This window comes from Oryzias latipes, chromosome 2 (genome assembly GCF_053564925.1).
Source record: "Oryzias latipes strain Hd-rR chromosome 2, Olatipes_Hd-rR_3.1".
Classification (NCBI taxonomy): Eukaryota; Metazoa; Chordata; class Actinopteri; order Beloniformes; family Adrianichthyidae; genus Oryzias; species Oryzias latipes.
In genome coordinates, this window is record NC_136238.1 from 42,701,170 (window position 1) to 42,726,756 (window position 25,587).

Here is a 25,587-nt window from a genome sequence, read left to right on the forward strand (position 1 = left end):
ACCGACCTTTGAACTTTGACCTTGAAATCCCGTAGACCCAAACCTTAACCCCTAATTTCCATTTTCCGGCAGTGAGTGGTGACCATAAGGTCTTCTAAGAACGACCGCTGTGAATCCAAAGACCTGCTTCGTTTGGTAGCAGAAGTGGATGTCAGTGTTTGAACAGAATTCTGTGCAGAACCAAAGTCCGGTTTTGTTGCTGTTTTGTGCCTGTTTGACGTTTCTGATTGTGTCTGCGTCAAAGTGAAGCGCTTCCATGAGAATGTGTGTTTTCGTGTCCGCCTCACATTTGATGTAATTCCCTCCCAGGGCAAAACTCATTCATGCTAACAGAGCCAGCACTCGTTTTTTTTTCTTCTTCTCCGTGTAGATGTTGTTTTTTATTTCTCTCACAGCCACAAAAGCTCTTAGAGGTTTTTTGATGTCTGCCCTCCCCCCTCCTCCCTTTCTCCTTTATCTTCCTCCCCTCTCCTCTGTATCTGGTTCCCTCTGTCACACACATTTAGCCTAACCTAACTGGATTAGTACTCAGTTATTTTGAGAGAGAGAGGAAAGTAATCAGGTCAGCCTAATTCTCATTCATCTCATCGCTCGATTTTCGCCGCCACTTCCTCCGCCGGTTGGGGTTTATGGTATTAAACACATGGATGTCTGGAGATTTTTCCTCACCTGGAAAAGGAGAAAAAACTCCCAACAATCAGTTGATGGGATAAGGAACCTGAACTGAGAGCATGTTGGAGCATAATGGGATTTGAGGCGGGAGATTTCGTTTGGTGTGTAGATGCAGCGGTGCAGGGACGGAGACTTTACGCTAGCATTACGGCTAAACCGTAGAAAGGGGTTTTCTTAGCCGCATTAGTGGGTTCTGGAATTCTGATCCAGGACCTCCTCATCTCCACACGTTCCAACACGCTGCACTTTTGACCTCCTCTCCACCGTCTTTGACCTTTACCGCAGACCTGCGGGCTCTCACCTGGCCACCTTGTCACCAGACCGGACCATGAGGCAAATTTGACCTTTTCATGTTACACAACTGTGACTGTACCACTGCTGCTGTCCGGGTTCTGTGGAGCTCTGAGGGTTACGCAGCAGTGATGGTGGTTCCGTCCAATCAGGAGGACCTACCTCGCCTCTCTGGGCTGCTACATGCCACTCGTCATCACCATCATCACGCCTTCTAACCCCGAATTCAGATCAGTCCGTCTGTGTTGCATCTCCGTTGTGTTGTGTGTGGACATCTCATTGTCTCTGTTGCGTCTCTGGTCCATCCCTCCCACCCCTGGCTACTAGAGGAGTGGTTTGTGCTGCTATCCCCGTGTCATCAACATTCAAAACTTTAGCAATCAGGCGATCAACCCTTTTTGTCCCTTTCAGGGTCACGGAGCTGCTGGAGCCTATCCCCAACATCCAGGACAGGTCGCCAGTCTGTTGCAGGGCCACAATCACACACTCATGCACACTCACATTCACACCCAGAGACAATTTAGAGTTGCCAGTTGACATATGAAGCATGTTTTTGGACGGTGGGAGGAACCCAGAGTCCCCGGAGAAAACCCACACATGCACGGGGAGAACATGCAAACTCCACACAGAAAGGTCCCCCATTGGTGTTCTGGTTCAGGTCCCCCAGCCGGGACTTGAACCGGGGGCCTTATTGCTGTGAGGCAAGAATGCTAACCGAGTAGCTATATCATAAATGCTGATTTGTACATTCAAAATTAAACTGGACTTACTGTGTAAATGTCACCGTGAATAAGAATTAAAACTTTATAAAGTTTTATTTTGAAAGTACAAGTACTACAGACTTGGTGTTGACTCAGTGTAAATCTTGTGAATCTTTTTTTTTTTTCTACAGCTCTATTCCTATATACGAAAGTCTGTCAGAATTCTGTCCGGACACAAACAGCTATTATTTATTTCTTCTCCATGATCAATCTTCAAACGGTTGGCATCATCGTGACGTGAAAGGGACGCCATCCATGCGTCACAACCAAACCCAAGTCTCTGATTGATCAGAGTTCTACGCAAATTTTTCTTCATAAAGGCAAAAAACGAAGAGTCGTATAAGCCTGCATAGCTACACATGGCATGACAGTGTTGAATACAGAAACCCAAAACTAGCATTTACCACTTGAACTGAGGGAGGTGTGAACGTAGCTTAACACCTAAAACTTCTCAGCCAATCACAATAATTTTTGTCTACCTTTAACCCTTTAACACAAGAGCTTTAGCATTCAAGTCACCGGCGACATCTCGGGGTTGAAAAAGTGAAATTCATCATCGTTCTCTTTCTCATTGGTGTCCTGGTTGGTCGACCAAAACGAGCATTGTTGAACCCGAGGAGCTTCCCAACCAGAACATTACTGAGTCTCAAAGAAGGACTGGTTGACTTGAGAATCAATAAATCACCTTCATGGCTAGAAGTTGCCTGAACAAAGTCCCATTGGTGTCATGACTTGCTAGGCGAGACAGACCCAGACGCAGGAACTCGGACAGAAAACACAGGTGAGTAATAAAGTTTATTTGATCCAGCGAGGCTTGGCGTTGTGGCAAAGTGGGAGACTGAAAAATGGCTTGTGGCGTGACAGGATGAATCTGTGAGGAGCTTCAGGCTCAGGTGACCACCTGTGGTAATAATGTCCTGAGAACGAGGCATAAAACGATGGTAGGCGAGAGAATAAACACACGAACTATGAGTAACTTGATGACCAGAATAAGCACCATCAGGGGTAACGAACTGGCACTGAATACTGATTCTTGAACTCCCTTAAGTAGGTCTGGTGGATGATGAGGTGAGTGGTCACAGCTGGGTTGAGAGCAGAGAGGGGAGGGGGAGGAGAGCTGCCAGAGGCACCATGATAATTGGTTGCCACTCACCTGTGTGCGTGGAATTTGTTTTCCTCGTTTGACCCCTCCCCCGGGCTAGCTGTGAGCAGCAGTCACAGGAAGCATTTGTGGTTTAACCCCCCTGAATGCTGAGTCTTAACCATAGAGGCGTTGGGTCCCGATTTTAGAGTTGGATGACTCGACCGTGGATTTGAGCCCATGACTAAACAGTCTCAGGGCTGTGTTCCACTTTACAACTAGGTCCCATGACGGGGAAGAAGAACAAGTCCTTAAACGACGAATGTCATCAGTAGTACTGAAACTGAACTTGAAACTAGCCTTATGGATTTAATGAAGAGGCCTGTTTTATGATTGGCAGGTGAGTGGACCAATGGAGTCAACTGAACCTACCTTTTGCCCTGCCCATTGAACTGAACTGAACGTTTTTTTTTTTATTGTCTGGTTGATGTCAGAGATTTTCTATCTAGTCTATGTATGTCTACGCGTGACACTGACTAAGTAAAGACTGTCTGGTGTCGTTATTGGAAAAGAAAATCCTGATTCAGAACCTGGAGGTGCAGAAAGTTTTCACGTCAAACAGAATTTTCAGGTCAGAGACAGATGAAGCTGCAAGACTGTGATTTTTATTTCAGAGCTAATTTCGCTTGGCGTCACGTTGCACACGGTTACATCATGAACAAAAACAAGCCGGCGCTGCTTTTGGAAAGCCTTCAGAATAAAACATGAGACAGATTTTTGTTTTTTATCTCCAAGAAAGTTAGGATGCACATTAAAGTCAACCCCGGCAGAGAGAGCGCGGTCGCCGTTTGCTTCAGAGGCGTCAGACTCCTCCAGACGAGGACCAAAACTACAACGCCACAAGTCCAACGGCGCCAACGATTGAGGAGTAGAAAAACCTGAAGATCCTTCGGCTTCCCCTTTGAGAACGGAGGAAACATCGTTACGAAAGACCAAACGGCCGGTGATGGAGCGAGGAGGTTTCACCTGTGGTGGGAGGAAGAGAGGACACAAGTTGGAGCAACTCAACAAAGATTAGCAACTCAACAAAAACACCTTTGAATGCAATTTCATCAAAGATTCAAAACAACATTGAGGCGTTCTTGGTAATAAAAACAGGAATGTGTGCAATAGTGAATGGATCTGGGACAATGAAGTGCTTTGGGCCTTCATTCAATTCAATTTCTCCATCCATCCGTCCATCTTCCTCCGCTTTTCCAGGACCGGCTTTTGGGAGCAGCAGTCTAAGTAAAGATGCCCAGACTTCCCTCGCCCCACCCACTTCCTCCAGCTCGTCTGGGGGGGACCCTGAGGCGTTCCCAGGCCAGCCAACAGACATAGTCACTCCAACATGTCCTGGAGCCTCCGCCCAGTGGGACTTGCCCGGAACATAGTTTTTTTTTTGTGTTTATTTGATTCTATTAAAGGTACTTTGAAAAGAATGATGGTACTGTGATTTAGCTGCAGCTTCAGCTTTATTTTTGGAAAAGTCCCGCCCCTTTAACTGTCTCCACCAATCATTCTTGGAGGCTTATTATCATGTCATCAGTCTGACCAATCAGAAGTGCTTAAAGTCTTCACTTCCTCAAGTCACTTCAAGTCTCTCAATTCCAACAAAAATACCAGATAAAGCTCGTCTTTAGCGTTGGAGCTTTCTGCAGGATCCGATGTCAGAACAAGATTTAAGATTGAAACAGTTTTTCAATCTTCTTGATGAAATCAGAGGTCAACAGTTTAGTTCTCCTTCAAGGTTTGTGTTTCTTAACAGCCAAACATCCCAGAGTTTGGTCCAAGTCATCTTTCTAACTGAAACACTTTTCTAATAACGTCTGCATTATTTTATATGTTAAACTTAAGAAGAAGTAATAACAACATTTAAGAAACAGGATTAAGGTAAAGTGGCCAACAGACACAATTAAACTAAATTGAAACAATTTGATCATCTAAAAAGAAATAAAACATTTTTTTTAAAGTTTTCAAAGACTTCTTTTTTGATTAAGACAAAAAAAAAATTATAAAACTTCAACATTTTCACTTTTTGTGTCGCTACAGAAAACATAAAAATAATGTTAGTCTTTTTGTGTAAAATGTATCAAACATGTTGTGATCACATCGTTCAAAAATTACAGTTGCCTTTTCACTAACACAGAAATACATATAAAAAATAAATAAATCACTATTTAGAAAGAATATATTTAGAATATATCCTGGAGCTCATGACCATAGGTGAGTATTGGAACCGGTAAATTGAGAGCTTCCCTCACTTCCACTCGTGAAGACCAGTCGTGAACATTGGGGGACTTTAAGGTAAAATTCAAAAACATTTTGCTTATTTTAGCAGTTTTTTATTTTTGCTTTGGATTTTCTTTGGGGGGGGGGGGGAAACACGTTAATTTGGAGGGGGGACACTTCCACCCCTGGGACCCCCGTAGCTCCGACCCTGCATAATAAAAATCTAAGAAATACTGAAATGTAAAATAGAACCAACTATGTTGGGGGGGGGGGGGGGGCGCTCATTTTGATGCAATTACTAGTGATGCTTTCACCGACCCAGCTGAGCCTGTCAGCAAAACAAACACACCCACCTCACCCATCTGATGAGAATAGGCCACACCTGTGGTTCTCCAGGGAAGTTCATAGTCGATGCATTTTTGATTTGATCTACTAGATGTTGAAAACTGTTGATGACTTTTTCACGGTTATTAACTCAACTAACCGACCCACTAACTGAAGCAAACAAAGGAAGTGGGCGGTTGAATTCTCAGACCATCAGACCAGCTGGAACATTAACAGTGGACTCTCTTTGATTGTTTTTTTTTTTTAGTTGGTGGAGGAACTTTCAGCTCTGCAGGAGAACCGTGGCTTCAGTCTGGATGGATTTTAGTGGAGGGACAGAAACCTGGAAGAGGTGAAGGATTCATCTCGCTGGTGAGTGGCGTTCGTTACACCTCCATCCACGTTCAGGTGGAGTGTGTGAGGAGAGGTTCTTCTGGAGCTGCTGACATGGCACATGACAGAAGTGGACTCTGACGGTCCTGTAGACCACCAAGGAGGTGGAGGGGGTCCGGCTGTTTGGATCAAAGGGCTACACTACCATGATCCATAACTCTGTGCCTCACAGGAAGTAAAAAAAAGAAACTGGAGGCCAAACTCAGCTGGGAAATTCTCGTGTCCACAAGCCCCCACCCTGGAAAAAAAAGAAGAGAAATGTGTAACAAAGGAAATCAGTGTTTGGCAGAAGTCTACAGACGGATCTGGATGCATCATGAAGGAAAGGGAAATATTTGCCAGAAGAATTCCATTCCATTTCCAGAAAGTATTTGCTCCTGCAACACAATGAATAAAAATGAATAAAAATGTCTGCACTAAAAGGCACTTTAAAGCCCTCTTTTTAAAATCCAGAGTGCCTCACAAATGGATTTGTTCAGGTTTACTGATGTCTAAGTGATTTTGAGAGGGCCAAGGCTAAAATGTGGCTAACAGTTAAAATGTATAAATGTGATATTTGTGGCCTAAATCTTATCAATATTTCACTTTTCCTTTATATTCTTTAGTCTAAATGGGTTACCCTGCAGTGGATTTCCTAAAAGAAAGAAATTGGTGGCTTAAAGGAGCAAATCTCCACGATCAGGGGCTGCAAATCCATGAATCTCCTCTCTGAATAACAAGTCTCCTTCCTGTCTTCCTGAGAGTTCAATTACAGCACAAACTGACCCGTTTTCCTTCATTAGTCCGGCTTTTCTCTCCCTTTTCCAGATTATTGAATCAGTTTGAAGTCTTCCACCTGACCCAACGAACACCAGCTAATCCGTGTTTGTTCAAGGACAATTAGGCGCATTCTGCCGGCGTTGCTGCTTCCAGCCACAGCTGGATCCAAACAAGCAAACCCTTCCCTGACAAGTTGTCATGTCAACTAAATTGGCGGGGTTATGCTCGCCTCATTATTATTTTTTTTCCGCTCGCCTTCCAAAGTGGCCAAAAATAACATCAGTGGGTGAAGTTCACGGGTGTGCAGGCCTGGATGTTTACCTGGAAAGCAGACAACCTGGGTCCTTGCTTTAATTAAACAGCTGTCCCACCAACAGGACGCCAGAAATGTCCAACTTCTGACAGCCGACTCGTTAAATTGACCCTTAATTTGTAGAATCTTGAATATGGAGGGAAAAATTGAACACACTTTGTGAATTGGAAGCCCTTTTGGGCTTTTATTTGACTTTAAAACAAGACGAATTTGCCTTAACTTCAGTGAAAACCTGAGACTTTTTCATGAAATCATGAAATTTTCTGTCATATTTGGATCAAAACAAACGCCTGCAGAAACGGGGAGTGAAGCTCCTGAGCAGCAGCTGGACTCATTCACTCATTCTCTGCATGAAATGGGGCTACAGTTCTGCTCTCTGGTGCACACGGGAGGCTTTTGTGGGAAGATTCGCCCCAGGAGGACACTCTTCCAGGTCAGTCTGAGAACCTGGAGGAGCTGATGAGGAAGTTTGTGTCAAAAGTCCGAGCTGTGGCTTTGAAAGCAACATGAAAGACGGCGATATTTTCATGTTTTTCTTCTCTTCCTTAATGTGAGAGCCTGCTGTGTTGCATTCAGGGTCAGATCTTTGCGTCTGCTCAGCAGATGATACTGTGAGTCTCATCTCGCCTGGTGAAAACTGTCGAATGCCGATCGGCTGGACTCATTAGAACGGCTTATGTGAGCTCCGGCTCAGCCCTGAACAGCTCTGTCCTGGTCGGGAACTGGACTTTTATTCCCACTTTCTTCTGCTTGAAGGCAGTATGGATCCGGTTACACGGAGAGGCCAAGGCCCAGCGCTAGAGGGGGGGGTTGGGCCCGCCCATCTGCAGATCAGCCACCCCCGCAGGACAGGTTGATTCCATCTTGTTTTAGTTCTGTACGTGGCGATGGTGGACCCTAAAGTTACTAAAAATGGACGTTAGAACTTTGCCAAATACTGAAAATTGAAAAAACTACTTCAGCATCAGTGAGGAAAAAGCAGCTCAGCGGGTTGTTGACAACTTTATAGTTCTTTTCTTGATAAAAAAAATTAAAATAAACGAAAAATAATAAATGAAAACGTCTCCATCAGCGAGGCAAGTGCAGCAGAGCATCATGGCGACAAACATTTTTAGACATTTTGTTTTCATTTAACGTTTTTTAAAATGATAAAAATAAAAAAAGTACTTCAGCATCAGGGAGGCAAGTGCAGCCAAGTTCCATTGCAATAAACATTTTTGAGAAAAACATTTTTCAAGTAAAATTAAAATAAATATTTTATATTAAAAACATACTACAGCATCATTAAGGCAAGTGCAGCCAAGAGTATTGGCGACGGACATGAAAAGAAGTTTTAAATTAAATACGTTATTTAGTTTAAAGGAAAAAATGTGGAGCCGGTATAGCTCGTGCTGGTTTGCGGCGCCTTTAATCCGTGAAACCGGGGTTCAACTCCGGGCTGCTCCCTGTTCCCTTCTCTACTTCTGTGCCGGTCCCAAGCCCGGTTCCTTTGAGAGGGTCGCGTCAGGAAGGGCATCCGGCGTAAAACATTGCCAAGTTTACCATGCAACTCGTTCGCTGTGGCGACCCCTGATGGGAAAAGCCGAAAGAGAAAGAAGTTTAAATGAAAAAATGTAAAAAGCAGCCAAGCGCCATGGGGACGAGCAGATCAGCTCCAGCACATCCGGTGCAATATTTCTCTAGAAACAAATGTAGTTTCTGTAGTTTGTAGAATCGAAATAAACCCCTCTTTGCATTTAGCCGCCAACGTCTGGCTGTTGATTCATGTCTGAGCAGCAAATCTACGTCCTTTCTGGAGAACCAGATTGATTGGTTTTGGACCAAAAAGATCATCAAGTGCATTTCTATAAGTGGAATTTGCTTTCTCTCTCTTACTGGATAAAATTGGGGCTAGTTCCAAATGCATCACCTCCAACATCCTATTGGAGCGCCCCCTGCAGGCTGCTAGCTTAGCTGCATCGATATGTAGGCAACAGTGTTTGTAAAAACTAGTACTTAATATTCTGTGACATTCCTAAATTTCCTTCTGATTATGATAAATTCTGACTGATTGTGTTTTCAACTGGAAACACTGTAGGATTTCGTAATAATCACTGATCTTTTAGGAAAATCTTCACCTAAAATCAGCATCAAACCTTCAGAAAGTCCAGGGGCCTCATTAATAAACGTTGCGTACGCACAAAAGAAGGCGTACGCCACTCTCTACGCAATAGTTGAGATTTATAAAAAGCAAACTTGAGGGGAAAATGTGCGGTCCTTCACGCAAGCTCTGACCCAGGCGTACGCACAAAAACGGGTGAAATGAGAAACGGCGACACCGTCGGCAGATGGAAGAAACACGTGGAAGTGAAAAGGACAATACTGCCTCTCATAAATAACATGAAGACTTCACAAAGCAAGTCTTACAATTAACAGCTACACCAACACCCGTTGGACCGATCAGCAGTGAAACAAATAAAAAAATCAAACGAAAATTACAACAGGAATTCAAATGAACACTTATTTGGAAAAAGAAAAGTGAAATATGTTCTACAATATTGGCATGTTGTGCAATTCATCCTCATAAATAATATAGTTAACAGAACGAAATAATGTACAAAACTGATATTCTCGTTAATGTGTCCGTCTGGAGGGGCAGATATAGGTGCGGGTGGACTAATTGTCCACTGGGGAAAGTTGTTTTCATAGTAAAACATTTCTTCATAAGCTACAGAATTATGGTATTCATGCATATGCCTTTAGTTTGTTTTATTTTTGATAAAACAATGTATGGCGTATGTCTCAACCATTCAGAAAGCAACAAGAAATTACATTTGCGCTGAACAATTTCCCATTTCCACGTGGATTATTACCGACATCTGTAGCTTGTCAGATGCAATTAAATGGAGGGAAATAAAATGCCCATCACAATGCGTAATGACGCACAATGGCTGATCTTGCACTCTTAGAAGATGTGGCAAATGGAAGAATTCGGAGTGAACGCATCTTTAGACAGCAAGAAGACTTGCTGGCAAACGAGGACGAGTGGCTTATGAGCTGGTTCCCACTTCCTCGAGCCGTCCTGTTGGACCTCTGCGGGCTTTCAGGCCCGGCGTTACAGAGGAGCACTCGGAGGAGCCACGCGTGTCACCCGGTGCATCTGGCGCTCCGGTGTCCCCCCCCCCGCCCCCCCCGATGGAGCGCTGTAGCCTCACAACCTCGAATGGTTGTGAGGCTACAGCATTTACGGCGTCTGCCACCGTTTGCCGCTCACGTGCCTTTTTGGCATTAGTAATGCCCACACTGTGCCCTCCAAACAACACTTTCTCCTCTTTTCCACCTCGCCAACGATAACTTCTACTTCACATTGAGTGAAGTTCTGTTTTTTTCATTTCCTCTCTGTGTTTGCCATGGTTCCGCAATCAATGAATATTAATTTGTGGGCGTTTCACGGACTATTTATGGACAAATATGGGCGTGTCATGTAGCCGCAAAAGCTGCGCTGCATTTAGAATTGATTGTGATTTATTAAGGGAAAGATGCGTAGGATGTGCGTGCGCACGGTTTTATAAATCCGAATATTTCTTTGCGTACGCACGTCCTATGTTTCATCCGTACGCCACTTCTGACGCAAATCCTACGCAAAGTTGCAAAGAACTTTTGGTCTGCAGCCAAAACCGTGACTCCGTCTATTCTTTACTATGGATTTGGTCTGAATTCATGTGACAATGTATCCACTAAATTCATGCTAACATATCAATTCCATGTAGTTCTGCCTGCTTCATTCATGCATTTGTCTTTCAGGGTTTTGGTTGTTTGGGAAAATCCTCCTGCAGATATTTTAAATGATCAGGATAAATGATTCTGTTGGTGCAGATTGTGCTTGGAGCTAAATTTAAAGAAAGGCTGAATCTGTGGCACCGTGGCGCAGCTGGCTGCTTCTGGACGGCGGGGAGTCCTGCGGGACGGGAAGCGGTTCCTCTGCAGAGAAATCTGTCTGTTAAAAACACAAAGTGGAAAAAAAAACAAGGACAGCTTTTAGAACGACAACAAAAGGCTTCTTTTTCTGATTTCACAGGCGTCGATGTTTTCCTTCTTTAAGGCAATAAATCTGATAATACTGAAATTATGCAACCCGGGAAGGTTCCTGGTTTGAATCCCAGCTGGGTCCGTCTCAGTGAAGAGTTTGTCGGTTCAGTCATGGTTCAGAAGCAGGGATTGGCTCCAACATGGTGCCCCTGGCGTGAGTGGAGGTGCGGTTTCTGAAGTACCTGGGTTAAACCTGAAGGAAAGAGAATCGTCCGTTTTTGAGTTCTTTCCATCCATGCGTGTTCGATAGTCGAGAGTGGTAAAACAAACAAGGATTCAACCGGTTTAAAAATACACGGAGTTTATTTCCCTGACAATAGTTCTAAAGCACAGATTAAAACATTAATGCAGATATATCTGGATTCTCAAGTAAAGATCTACTGACGCACAAGTTACATGCGAATTACTCGTAGATTTTCCTAAGAACAATGGAAAACTTTGAAAACAGTCTTTTTAAGATGTGTTTGAATCTCCGCCTTCCGGAAAGATCATGGTCGCTGGTCCTCCGCCCCTGGTCGCTCTGATTCGTTAGCCGATAGCCCGCCTGCTTCCTCTGGCCAATAGCTGACGATTGCCAGCTTCGGATCCGCTCCGCCTCTCGGGGGCCCATTTCACCGGCGCACACAGTCCGATGATCAAGAGAGTCCCCACCTGGTCAGAGTAAATCATTCCTGGACAACTCAAGGTTCCTTTTACCAGTATCCAGAGCAAAGGTCAGCTTCAACCTCCACATGAGAACACGAATCTTAGCACTTTCCCAGGGGAAGAATCTTCAACCCAGATGGTACAGATATCGCCCATGGCATATTTATGGCACCTAAGAAAAACACCTAAGTTTGCACAAAGAACATCCTATGTCTTCACAGGATGCTGCAACCATAAAGCAAAAAGGAATGTCACACGACCATACATCTGGATAGTTCAAAATAAGTTCACTTCACACTAAGGATAAAGCTGTAATATAATAAAGAATAAGATATTAAAACATACATTTTCTACATTTCCCTCTCTTGATCACACAAAGTGTGATCACCTAAAAGACTTAACACTACAACACTCAAAAACAACAAAACATTACAAACCTAACCTAACCTGACAGCTGTGGTCTGAAGCCCGCACAATCTGGAACACAAAATATTTCAAAGGAGTTAGGCGTCCATGCATGAACGTGCAAGCGAAAAACCTGCCAGAGCATACTTTATACCATCTTTGATAAACATTCAGTTTACATCCGGACAGGAAAAATCTTGCGACGGCTCCGTGCTCCGCGGCAACCACCCCTAAGGATGCTCATGCTCACAAGATCGACCTAACCCCTTGGCACAATGTCATTAAGTAAAGTTACATAGTACAAAAACTAAAGTGGTAAACAAGGTAAATAAAACAAATTCAAAGTCTAATTCAGTGTAAGTCAAAGTCAAATAGTAAAAAAAAAGCATAACCGTAAAAAAGATAACAGTTCCTGTAAAGCAAAAGAACACCTGGAATTAAGGGGGAGGAAAGCGAGACATGTTAAGGCAGAACAAAATCACACAGATGACTAAAAGAAAAACAGAATTGTTAAACATAACAGCAAGCGTAATTCAGGAAATTACTTCCATCTCCTCCATGGGGTCCCATTGGAGGGGCTGTGATACATTGTTCTACCTAAATAAGAATAGCAATACGTAAAATGCAACAAAATCCAAAAGGTCCTTCAGGGCCTCGAACACTCGCGTCCTTCTGTATGTCCCACAAGCGCTGACCAGCTTGGACCAGGCATCCTATGAACTTCTCAATAAACCTGGTAATTAGAGATCTGATACAGAAGATACAACAGAACAGCGTGAAAGAGCTTGGAGTGTCCACACATACGTACCTTCTCCCCAAGATGAATCTGCTGTGGATCTAAATATTGATTAGCGTTAGGGTCAGGAACTCTAAAATAAAAAGCAATAACCAAAAACCATATCAGAAAAACAAAACACAAGACACAAGAATCATGTTACGCCTGCGGAGGGGAGAGCAGCAAATGTGATGGGAAAAAGTCCATCAGTGTTTCTCTTCTCAAAGGTCTGCTTCTCCTCATGCTGTCATTAAGAACACAAGTGGGGAAGAAAAAAATTCAAGACAAAAAGAAAAGTTCATTAGAGACAGTCGTATAACTGCCTTATCAACCCAGGACAGTGTCGTAAAACTTCCTCATCCTTGCTGAGGATGAGTGAACCAGAAGAACACACAAACAAAGCTGTAGAAAAAGTGAAAAAGGTCAATCTGAGTTACCATTTAAACATCCCTTCTAAACAAATACATTCAAATGATAATAATAAAACAATTTGACGATGATAATAAAACAATTTCCTTAAGACTCCCTAATGTCCATCTCCCTCTCTTGGAGTGGAAACATTGCAGAGTCAAACAGAGATAAGGCACAAACACAAAACCAGATTAATTGAAAGGAAAAATATAAATTGATTAAAAATAGAAATTGAACATAAAATAGGAGAACAATAGACAGATCAGTGCACAGTTCAGATTAACAGGCATCCTTGTCCACGGTCCTGTGAAAAGCAAGATCACAAGGTGAAGAAATGAAACCACTTATTGTCGTTGCCTTGCAGCCGTGAGGTCTGTCACCCTTGTCGTTTAGCATTGACCTCAAGGAGCAGTAGGTTCCACAAAACAAAGAAGAAAATGTCTTCCATAACCACAAAGACTCAAGAAAACCATAATTTCTCTTACTGTCTCTGGACATTTATGCTGCAAAACAGACTTTCTATGCTCCATAGACATCGAAGATCCTGCGCTGGAAACAGTTGTACCTAAAAATGTGACTTCCCTTCTGCAACGTTGCAAATTCCTGTTAGACACTTCAAAAAGTGATTGAAAATGCCAGGAGAATTTTTAAATCCTTGTGGCAAGCGTGTGTACTGCAAGCGGACACCTTTATACTGTAATGCGAAGAGGTGTCTGCTGTTCTCATGGAATGGAATGCAAAAGAAGGCGTTTGCTAAATCAATAGCAGTGAACCACGCACAAACCACACACATTGTGGGGTTAAAGTTGACAGCATGCTATGTGGATCAGGCACAGGGAGGACTGGAGTAATGATGACTTCACTAACAGCCCTTAAATCATGTGCCATGCGATAAGTTTTATTATCTGCTTGTAAAACCGGTCTCAAAGGAGTAAACCGTGAAAAATATGAATGCTCAATTACACCAGAGTTCCACAAACCAATCAGAATTTCCTTCATCTGCATCCTTCACTCAGCTGCACTGAGATCTAAAAACATTTGCTCCTGCAGTTACCTGAATCTCCACCGGGGAAACGGTGAAGCATGAACAAACATCAAATGAACCTGTTGACCATGAAGCATCAGAGAGCGTTTTTAACATCACCTCTGCATCTTCATGATCTGTCTTCTATCTGCTGCGATGACTGACGATGTAGAAATGCTCCAGAGCTGAGGAGTTAGTTCTTGAATGCAAAGTTATCCTGTACATTTTTATTGAGGGAGAGGAGTGAACACCTGAAAATCACAGTTTAGACAGTTGTTTTGTTTACATCCCTCTCAGTCATGGGTCTGAGTTGTCGAGCTTCATGACCAGGGGAGTGCTAATTCTATGTGCAATACAGGTGTGACTAACTTCCGGTATCATTGCAAATGTGAGTGTGTGAATACAAAATAAACAATATACCCTTTTGACCAATATATATGTCAGTGTAGTTTAAATGCCACGTATGGCTGTCTACCTGATGAAATGCTTCTCGGTACAGTTGATCATCTTCTCTGTCATAATAGAATGTGCATTTCAGGTCATCGGAGGCGGAAAAATAATGCTTCTAGGACAGGACTCATGGCATCCAAACCCGAAATACATGGACACACCTGGCGTTTCAGGGCCCTCTGGATCCAGCAGGTGTCAGCAGTAAGGGTTGTCTGTAGGTTGTGGCATGGCATCCAGTCTGAAAGAATACTGGCTCCTGTTTTGACAAAAATGTTCCATCCCAACAGATTCATAGGCGTGTGTGGTGAATGCACAAATGAATGTTCCACCATCTGGTCAAAAGTCAGTTGGATGGTCTTTTGCCGGGTTTGAGGAGTCAGATGTTCATTTGGCAGAGCTGATGGATTGTCCACTAGACTCATCATGAGTTACCTCTGAGCTTGAAAGGGACCATGGCTCCTGCATCACCAAGTGGTATTGTCCGACTTGTCACTTGTGGTCCTCGCCACAGTGGAGGAGCTTGGAGCGGTCGTGGGTGCTGTTCATGTCCTCTGCTCCTGGTTTGTGCATTCTGCTGTTGGGTACCTTGTTGTGGGCAGTCGTTGCCATTTGTCCTGAGCGCCACAGATGCCATTTCCAACTGCTGCTGGGGGTCCCTGGGTGGCTCACGCCTTCCAGGAGTGGATACCCGTCCTCCTGTCCTGGCCTCCGATACCTGAACATTGCTACGGGTCCTGAGGGTATTTAAACTCATCATGTTATTTGCTTTTTTTTTTTTTAAACAACTTCATTATCCCGTGTGGATTTTTCCTGCAGTATAAATAACTGTTTTTCAGTTGTTCAACTCCTCCCTTTGCCCTTTTTCTGCAAATGTGCTCTGTAGTGATGAATCAGATGCATTTTAAATCGACTCTTATCACCTCGCAGACGCTCCGATGCATTCTCCATGCATGCAGTCATGGCTTCATTTGATCAGCGGAGCTGACCCGAGGGTCAGACACTCCTAACACGGCTCCTTCCTGTGAAGCCAAAGAACTGAGAAATGCTCTTTTTGTCACTCACCCAATGAAGCAGAGGGGGTTTTCTGTGTAAAGATTTATGAGGTCTCAGGACGGCTCTGCTCTGCGCCTTTCCTGCAACATTAAAGCTATGTGCTGCTTGGAAAAAACATGTTACTGCAGATGTTGTTAAAGCAGATTTGTTACTGTCATGCTTTCTTTTCACCATCACCAACTCTATGGATGCTAAAGTTGGTTAATCAATGATGAAAATCAGCAAAGGAAAAAAAAACCTTAAACTTTTCTCTGAACTATATGACGGATGTGGAGCAAAATCTTTGAAAAATACATTGTTTTAGATGCATACTGGCAGCTAATCATTCACTTTTAATCCAGAAGCAAAGACAATTTGTTTTGACTTACCATTAAGGACTTGCTGTCCTACAAAAAGAATTCTGAGAAGTGCTAAAAGCAACAAAATTCCACAATTTAAGCTTTTCCTTATTTAACTAAAAACACAATTCAGACTCTAAACCACAACAGGTTCGTTAAAACACAGACAATCAATACGCAGACAATAACTTTTAACCGTTTTCTCAAAACCACACCAAAAGACATAACACAACAAATTAGGCACCTTACAGATAAACAAGATAAACCATTTCACTGAAATGAATCGTTTATCACTAGCATTAACATTCATGTTCTCCCTTCTTCTGTTCTACTAGAACCAGCACCTTTCCTTACCATACCTTTCTGTGTCCACAGACCCTCTATCACTTCCAATGCCGTTCATTACTACTTTAATTCACTGCTTTGTCCTTTCCCCATTCTGTACAACATCCACTTACACTGTCTTCAAACTATAATTACATCAAAACATGGGATCTGCTGCAAACTATCTTTAAACACCAATAAATCCTTTAACACCAACACTAAGTAATCTGAGAAATATCAAAACATATAACCATATAAAATAAATTAAACATTGCAAACATTCTTTTAAAGGGAGTCCGGATCTAAACCAACAAATACTTACAATTAGTGTCAATAACATTACTTTTTAGCAAAACTTAACTAAATCATGGTAATTAGGAATTACAAAATAAAGTAGAGACATTTATTCAAAATAAGAAAACCGAAATAATTGCAAAATCATTTTACACAAAATATATTGGACCGATATTATCTTACTGTGTTTTAGAAAGATTTGCCCAACTTTAGGCAAATTCCAGAGAAAGTTAGGCCACGTTCGAACAGAGGCAGAACAGAGACTGTTGCTGCAGGCTGCAGCTGCAGTCAAGCTGCTGTTGTGGCTGAAACTTCCATCGGAAGCGCTGCTCATAGACTCCTTTCTACTTAAAAATCTTTTTCGTCGAACTAAGACCACTGAAATTTGGTTTCTCTCCGCGTATAAAAAAATAATTTGTAGAGGCCGAAGCCTCCTTGGTGTTTCCGAAAATCCTAGACGCGCAAAATTAGTTCCTATAATAACTCTGTTTTTCGTAAGGGATTTCTTAACAGGTTGAACAGACACAAACCTAGTCAATTTGCTGCTTTCCAAATATCACAAGCTCCCAATTTGCCAACGTTCAATTTTGTACAGGCCGAACAGACGAAAAACCTGCATAATTATAATTGTCCAATTTTTCAAAATCTTTTACTGCCGCCCAAAGTGTATATTTTGCCACCGTTCAATTCGCTGTTCTAGGGAGGGTGAACCCAACACTTATTTACTGGGGTGCGCTCGCCCGTTCGTTCGTATAGGGTACACTGTACCACCCATACAATCGACTTCTCCTTTAATTTGAGATCATCAATACGCAGACTTTACAAAAGGCTCTGCTCACCATGATTATGAATGAGGCCTCTGAAGAAGTCGACCGCATGGCAGGAAGCATCCCCAGACTTTACGTCGAAAGTCTCAGAAATCTCGTAATAAGCCACTATGATGTGGTCCAACCGGTCTGGTCCGCGTTTCCTATTCACCCCCGACTTCACGTATCGGGGTCACCAAATTGAAGGAAAGAGAATCGTCCGTTTTTGAGTTCTTTCCATCCATGCGTGTTCGATAGTCGAGAGTGGTAAAACAAACAAGGATTCAACCGGTTTAAAAATACACGGAGTTTATTTCCCTGACAATAGTTCTAAAGCACAGATTAAAACATTAATGCAGATATATCTGGATTCTCAAGTAAAGATCTACTGACGCACAAGTTACATGCGAATTACTCGTAGATTTTCCTAAGAACAATGGAAAACTTTGAAAACAGTCTTTTTAAGATGTGTTTGAATCTCCGCCTTCCGGAAAGATCATGGTCGCTGGTCCTCCGCCCCTGGTCGCTCTGATTCGTCAGCCGATAGCCCGCCTGCTTCCTCTGGCCAATAGCTGACGATTGCCAGCTTCGGATCCGCTCCGCCTCTCGGGGGCCCATTTCACCGGCGCACACAGTCCGATGATCAAGAGAGTCCCCACCTGGTCAGAGTAAATCATTCCTGGACAACTCAAGGTTCCTTTTACCGGTATCCAGAGCAAAGGTCAGCTTCAACCTCCACATGAGAACACGAATCTTAGCACTTTCCCAGGGGAAGAATCTTCAACCCAGATGGTACAGATATCGCCCATGGCATATTTATGGCACCTAAGAAAAACACCTAAGTTTGCACAAAGAACATCCTATGTCTTCACAGGATGCTGCAACCATAAAGCAAAAAGGAATGTCACACGACCATAAATCTGGATAGTTCAAAATAAGTTCACTTCACACTAAGGATAAAGCTGTAATATAATAAAGAATAAGATATTAAAACATACATTTTCTACAAACCGCAGCTACATGGGGGTTGACCCGTCCGGGTTCTGTGGGTTCTAGTGTTGAACGGGTTCTTGGCGGGTCGTAGAGGGGAGCGGCTGCATCTTAAGAGAAGTGCAGGTGTCTTGATTTTCCCTTAAGGCTCTTAAGGTAACGTCAAGGGACATACCACTGTCGTGAGTGTGGTAATTGTCAAGTATTCGCCAGGCTAATGGACGTTACATGCACTGTTGAAGGTGATGCTGTGGTACAGTGTCCATCCGCCACACTCTAGTCCTTGGGGAGGTGTGAGGATTTTCCTGACTGCGGGCAAATCCCAATGAGATGTGCACGTGATACAGAAGTGCCCATAGGACGCCCGTAGGACGTCTACACAAACTACACTCCGATTGTCTAATTTCCTCATTTGTGAAGCTGCGTTACACACCGCCCTTAGCAACGCTCAACTCTCAGTCATGTATCTCTACGCAAGTTTCTATGACCGATTTCTGGTTCTACGGATCAAAACACGCAGCCAATGGACGCAGCTAAAAGTTAAACCAGTTGAACTTTGACCAATGGGGGACTCAGATTTGGTAGTGACGGATGGAAGTACCATCCATTTGAAAAGTGATCAAGAAGGAGAAATGAACAATCTTTTATCGGACTAAACCTGTGAAAGAAAAAAAAACCTGGAGAAAGATTTTTGACGTTTTGCCCCGAGACTCTACCAACAGTAGGTGGCGCACATGTGCTAGTAAACCGTAGAAGCAGAAGCCCCTCCCTGTGTGTCCAGTGTGAACACCATGGGCCATACTCGCATTTAGTGAGTACGTACCTCCATGCACAGTTCACAGGATTTTAAAAAAGAACAAATTTGTCCGATGCATCTGTGTCTTACCCTCACATGTAAGTGTTCACTCCCATCTGTTGCCCACAGCAAGCCCGTAGAGAAAAATGTGGATGAACACTTTCTCTCTTCTTCTTCTTGGGTGGTCTACGATCTTGGCACTTCCTGCAGGTCACCTGTGCAGGTTTGACAGACAGCCCGTATCCACCTGTAAGGACAGTTGGGATGAAGGCTTTGGGCTCCAGCGACCCCATGGCCCTATCCAGGATGGACAAATGGATGTTGAGACGGTTTCTTGGACCCCCCTTCTATGCAACTACAGGAGAAGGTGGGCGGATGTTCCTAAACCCTCCCACTGACCTTTTCCTGGCACAGCTCTGCCTCTCTCTGCTTCTCAGAAATGTAAAACCTCATTTAAACTAAAGGAAATCAGATATTCAGCGGGCGGATCGGAAGGGGAAACTCCTGAGGGCACAGGACCTTTTTTTAGCGCCCGTCCGTGTTTAATCACGCTGAATGAAGACGGAGGTGAATAAAACACTGAAATAGACTGTTGGATTTTTTTTGAACACGCCGTCTGGCCTTTAGGATGCTCAGCGTTTGGGTTTGAGAGGGAAAAGATCTTCTCTCTCCTGCTGGACGACTTTCTAAAATGACTCAGAACAACCAGTCTGACCAGAACAAACCTTGACAGTGACTGCGGCTCCAGCTATACGCCTGTGGACACGCCCATTTAGCCCCGTTAAGACATGCTGGACCTCACGTTCTCCCCGGTATCTCTATAGAGAAAAGACGTCTACTTTTCTGCTCCGTCTGTCATCAGATCGAAATTCTTTCAAATCACATTTAGTCCCTAAAGAACGTGAATGACATGAGATCGTTTCAGAAACAGACGTCTCCTGTTAGTTTGACGTCTCCAGAGTTGAATATTTAGAAAGATTTAGCTGTAAATCTAGAAACTAACGCCGTCAACAGGATGAGGTTTATCTCAGAACTGAACAATGTTCTAACAGGACGAAGGAAAAGAGCCGATTTCTCCGTCAGCGTTCCTCAGTCTGCGGTAAACCACAGATAACGTTTTACTGTATTTTACTGTATTCAATATAAAAGTTTCAAAGGTATTTTGAATCTGTTAACGTGATCCCTCTGCCTTGAACAGTTGCATTATGGAGGTTTGGTCTGCTGTAATAAAAAAGCTACTAAACATGTCTAAATGTATCTTTGATGCTTCACGGTACTTTCTTACACCAAAAAGTACCATGTAACTGTAATATATTACTTAGGCAAAGTTACTTCCAACTTTCTTTTCTACGTCAACAACTGCTGTGAAAATCTTCTCGCCTACAAATTCAGAGAAAGTGGAGAAATCTCTGTACGTCCGGGTCCAAACAGGAACCCACAAACTATTCTGGCCGTTTGAAGTCAATCTGATAAATTTTTGTTTGTTTGTCTGATCATTTTGGGCAGCAGCTTACGGCAAACAACACATTTACTTAAATAAATGTTTTTTTTAAATATATGTAAAAAAAAAAAATCGGTTAAACATGACAAAACATTATTTAAAGAATAAAAAACAAAAATTGGTGGAGGCGAGCTTGTGATTGGGCGAATGTGTTTGCATCAAATGTACATATAAAGGTGAAGACAGTAGAAGTTTAACAGAAACCGTTTTTTGTTTTTTTTTTACTTGTTAATTTATAACCTAATCTTGTTCATATCTGTGGTTTTCAACAGTCACTCGATTGATTTTTCTTTACGTACCTCTGTATCCTGATAACAGACAGAATTCTGGTTCTGCTAGGAGGAAGAACCTTGAACTGGAGCTGCTCTTCAGGAACCAGAGTTCAGTGCTGTGGCGGTTTCTCAATGGGAGCAAGTCCAGGACTTCCTGTTTATCTAAACCGCCATTCATTCATCATCAAACGGTTCTGCGTGGAGAACCCAGAAACAAATCAAAAGTTCTCATTCAGATCAAACACGTGAAAGTTGCAAACTAACCCTATCTGGTATTTCTGCTCCCGTTGATCTCTTTACAGTCAGACAGATTCAGGCCGCTCCTCTTCACCGCCGTGATTTCCTTCAGAAACAGGTTTTTTTTTTTAACCGGCTTTTTTTTTGGGTGCTTTTTCACCTTGATGAGATCACTTCTGCTGCCTTTTTCATCCCGCAGCTTTCACTTTTTGATGACACCTTCCTCTGATGCCACCGAGTCAAATAGCTTTGAAGCCTGAATGGCTGAAAGCGGCGGCGGCGGCGGCGCTCCGACTTCTCTACCAGACTGAAAAGCCGGTATGTAAATGCAGCTGCTGTTGAAAGGCGGACGGCGGTGGAAAAAGGCTCTTTCAGCATCCGGCACCTCAGCGGCAGGCGGGGGGGGGGGGGGCGGGGGGGGGGGGGGGGGCAGGCCGTCCCGGCATCCGCGACCTCTTTGGCTCGTTTGATTTGATTTCTTGCGTGGGGGGTGCAGCACGAAGATCACACCCAAGACAAACGGCCCGAAGACACAAAACACGGACGGATTCTGTGTGATGGTTGCAGAGAGAACCAGAGGAAAAAGAACTGAGGAAGTTCAAAGAACACCTTTAAAGATTCATCAGCTGATCCGAACAACAAGCGCGGATCACTTTGAATTTATTGATGCTGGTGGCCTCGCCGTAAAATGATTAAATCTGCCGTAAAACGCCGAAACCAGATTCACTCTCATTAACACCAGCTGGTAAAAAAACCCTGATTATAAATGCTGCCACAGAAAAACGGAAAAGGTGTTGCTTTTGTTTGCTGTTTGCTGATCAGAGGAGATCTTATGGGTGGTACCAACCCCCCCCCCCCCAGACAAACATCAGACAGATCACATCTGCAGCCCACTACTGCTGGGCTACTTCAAAGGCTGACTAGAAGAAAAAGAAGAGCCGGTCCATCTTTACTGCTCTGTTGGGTAAAGGGCCAACCGCTGGCAGCAACAATTTCCCCTGAATTTCTGGTAATATAAATTTACGACGATTAAACGAATCCAATCTCCTCCAAAAGGAAAAGTTTTGGCCCCTCCCCCAACTTTCCCAGCATGCAAAGCATCCACTGAATCGTTGAATGAAAGGGATTCTTCTTTCTCTTCAAGTTGTTTTGCTTTTTCTTCTGTGTTTGTTTCGACTCTGGAAAGCATCCATTCATTTTCTAAACCCGTTCAACCTCTTTCGGGGTTGCTGGAGCCTATCCCACTCACTGATGAAGTGACTGATAAAGTCTTCTCATTAGAATGTCCAGGACACGCCCCTGACTCCTCTGGGAGAGCCATCCAGCTCTCCATCATTTGGGCTTTGCTGGAGAACAAGGACCGCTTTCTGGTGAACTGTGTCCCGGTTCACTTCAGTGTGAATGCAAACAGACTTCCTACCGAGGGAATCAAAAAAAACAAATCTGATGAGGCGTGAATTACAAAACTGTTGGAAAATGTCCCGTCCACGTGGGGTCATGAGGAGGTGCCGGCTTCTGTTTAGACCTAACAGCTAAAGGAGTCTCTGCAGTGGCCACCCCTAGAGGGAGGAGCTAAAAGACAAAGAGGAGCTCAGAAAACCTTTCATTTTTTGTTTTTTTTTCTACTTCCTGTCTCTCCCTGACCTTGAGCAGTCTCTGGAACTGAACGAGTCTTTAGGTGGTTCAGTCCGCTTCAGTTTGGGATCAAACCAAACCAAGTCCAAAGCACGGTCCCCATGTGAAAGTGGATGAAGATTTATGTCACAACTGCATGAATTTCTTCATTTTTCCTCCCAAACTTGAGTAGTCCCGTTAGCTGTCACGAACCTAGGCATGTGAAAGCTGTTTACCGCATTTCACCCCTCCCTCCCCTGGAGGAGCGGTTGTGTCAGGTGACGCCCGCGCTCAGGAGCCATTTGGTGGTTTGACCCCCACCCCCCCAATCCAACCCCCTAATGCTGACTCGGTATGACTCTTGGTTTGAGTTCACGACCTTCCAGTCACCAGACAGACACTCCTCCACAAGGCCACTGAGCTGGTTGACTCAACCGTAGCCTGGTGGACATGAAGGGGAGCGGCCAAAAGATTAAGAAGTCAAAGGATTTTTCCATTTTCAAGTTTTTACTGGTTGTACTTCCTGCTTCTTCCTTGTCTGGTTCCAGCCACTGCTCAATATAAGTCACCAGGCGGTTCAGTCCGCTTCAGGTTTGGGTGTTTAGGACCAAACCAAACCGAGTCACAGCATGACCCCTGTGTGGAAGTAACCTAAAAGTGGATGAAGATTGAAATCATTCCTCCGAAACATCAGCGAGGATCAACAGGAGCCATGAAGGGGAGTGGCTGCACGCAGATTCTTTTTGGTTTTTTTCGTTTTGCATTACCAGGAGGTCATTTCTATAAGAGAAGAACAAAACAAAAGGCTTTTGGCTGCAGGCGTTTGGGACGACCCCCTGATGTCTAGGCGCTGGGAGCCAATGAGGCTTTCAGAGAGACGGAGCAGCTGGAGGACAAGAAGACATTTGAAAAAGAAGAAAAAGAAGCGGATCGCCTCAGAAACAAACAGCGGTGAGGATAATATTGAACGGCTTTGATGGCGGTGGGAAGTGGCGGCGACGGCAAACTGAAACTAAACGAAAAGCTTGGAGTGATTTCCTCTGAAGAGCCCTGAAATAAACCCCTTCTGGTCATTTTGTTTTTTTCTTTTTGACCTCTGAAACTGGATTAAAACCAAAAAATTAATATTAATGAAGCTAATGAAAATCTTCAATTGATTTAAAATCAGCAAAAGTTGTGCTGATGGGGGGGGGGGGGTCACGGGTTTGAGCTGATGGTAGGAGAAGCTGTCGGGTCAGAACTTTAAAAAAAAAGACAAAAAAACCCAAATGTTCTGTGTGTAGGTGTCTCTGCGAGTGTTTGTCAGAGGGATGAAGGGATACGGAGGGAAAGAGGAGAGAGGAGTAATTGCCGTGGGAGGAGGAACGCTCACCTCTGGACCGGCGTGGGCGGCCGGCTTTACTGTTTGGCTCAGAGAGGCTGTGTGTTTATCTGAGTACAGTAGATTTGTGCGACTCTCCGGGGCTCGCCGTGCTCTCCATTCCTCTCTGCATCCGCCGCTTCGGCTATTTTTCTCCCAGAGCCAGCGCTCCCCCTCTCTGCCCCTGCCTCTCCGTCTCCTCCTCTTCCTCCCACTCGCTGCACTTAGCGTTGCAAACCAGCCCACCAGCACGCATGCTCACACGCATGTGTGTGCATCATCGCCGAAGGGCCACACACACGCTTTTTTACATCCCATCACATGCTTGTGCATCAGCCTGGCTCCACGTCAGTTTAGCCCAGAACTCGAGCTGAAGCGCCGAGCAGGAGCTCCGGGTGTCGCTCGGGTCACAGAGAGGCGATTCCTCACGCTTTTCTCACACGTTGCCTCCGTGTTTTCCTGAAATACGGCGCCAAGGCCAACCGTCAACCATCGCTAGCAGACATCAGACACAGAAAATGAATCGTTCCAACAATGCAGCAACAACCGTGAAGATGGCCAACCTCCTCCCTGATCCGCAATCGGAGAAGACGGAGAACGAGAGCCAGGCCAGTTCAGAGGGTCACCACTAGGAGGCTGTTACGCAATCAGGCTCTTTTCTACTGACTTTCACATTTACCACAGAGACTGATTTACAGTATAAAACTAACATCTTTGTTTTTTACCTCTGTGGTCAGATGTCATATTTATTACCCCACTGTGGGGGCAACTATGAAGGGCTTATTTCCTTTGATACCTGTGTTTGAAAATTTGAGCCAAATTGATGCACAGCTAAATCCCAAACTTGAAGTCAGTGTGGTGTGGGGGGTGGGCGGTGGGGGGGACCCTAAGGTCAGTGGAGAGGGGCCCCATACCTTAAGGTAAGTGATAAGAGGCTTGAGCCCTGAGGACAGTGGAGAGGGGCCCCAAACACCAAGGTCAGTGGGGAGGGGCCAAAAACGCTGAGGTCAATGAGAAGGGGCCCCAAACGCTATGGTCAGTGAGGAAAGGCTGTAAAACCTAAGGTCAGTGGGGAGAGGCCCGAGCCCTGAGGACAGTGGAGAGGGGCCCCAAACCTCAAGGTCAATGGAGAGGGGCCCCAAACGCTTTGGTCAGTGAGGAAAGGCTGCAAACCCTAACGTCAGTGGGGAGAGGCCCGAGCCCTGAGGACAGTGGAGAGGGGCCCCAAACGCTGAGGTCAGTGAGAAGGGGCCCCAAACGCTTTGATCAGTGAGGAGGGGCCCTGATCCTTAGGTCAGTGGGAAGAGGTGTGAACCATGAGGTGACTGGACAGGGGCCCCAAACACCAAGGTTAGTGGG

At 44.3% G+C, this 25,587-nt stretch overlaps 2 long non-coding RNA genes across 2 annotated transcripts; one reads left to right on the forward strand and one right to left on the reverse strand.

Moving 5' to 3' along the window:
- The first annotated feature begins 5,357 nt into the window (after positions 1-5,357).
- LOC144988798 (uncharacterized) lies at positions 5,358-23,937 on the forward strand. Its single transcript, XR_013652827.1, has 2 exons — positions 5,358-5,772; positions 21,085-23,937. It is a non-coding gene; the product is annotated as an uncharacterized LOC144988798 (long non-coding RNA).
- Positions 11,218-21,180, reverse strand: LOC144988797 (uncharacterized). Its single transcript, XR_013652826.1, has 2 exons — positions 21,045-21,180; positions 11,218-19,491 (listed from the first exon to the last, which is right to left on the reverse strand). It is a non-coding gene; the product is annotated as an uncharacterized LOC144988797 (long non-coding RNA).
- Positions 23,938-25,587: the final 1,650 nt, after the last annotated feature.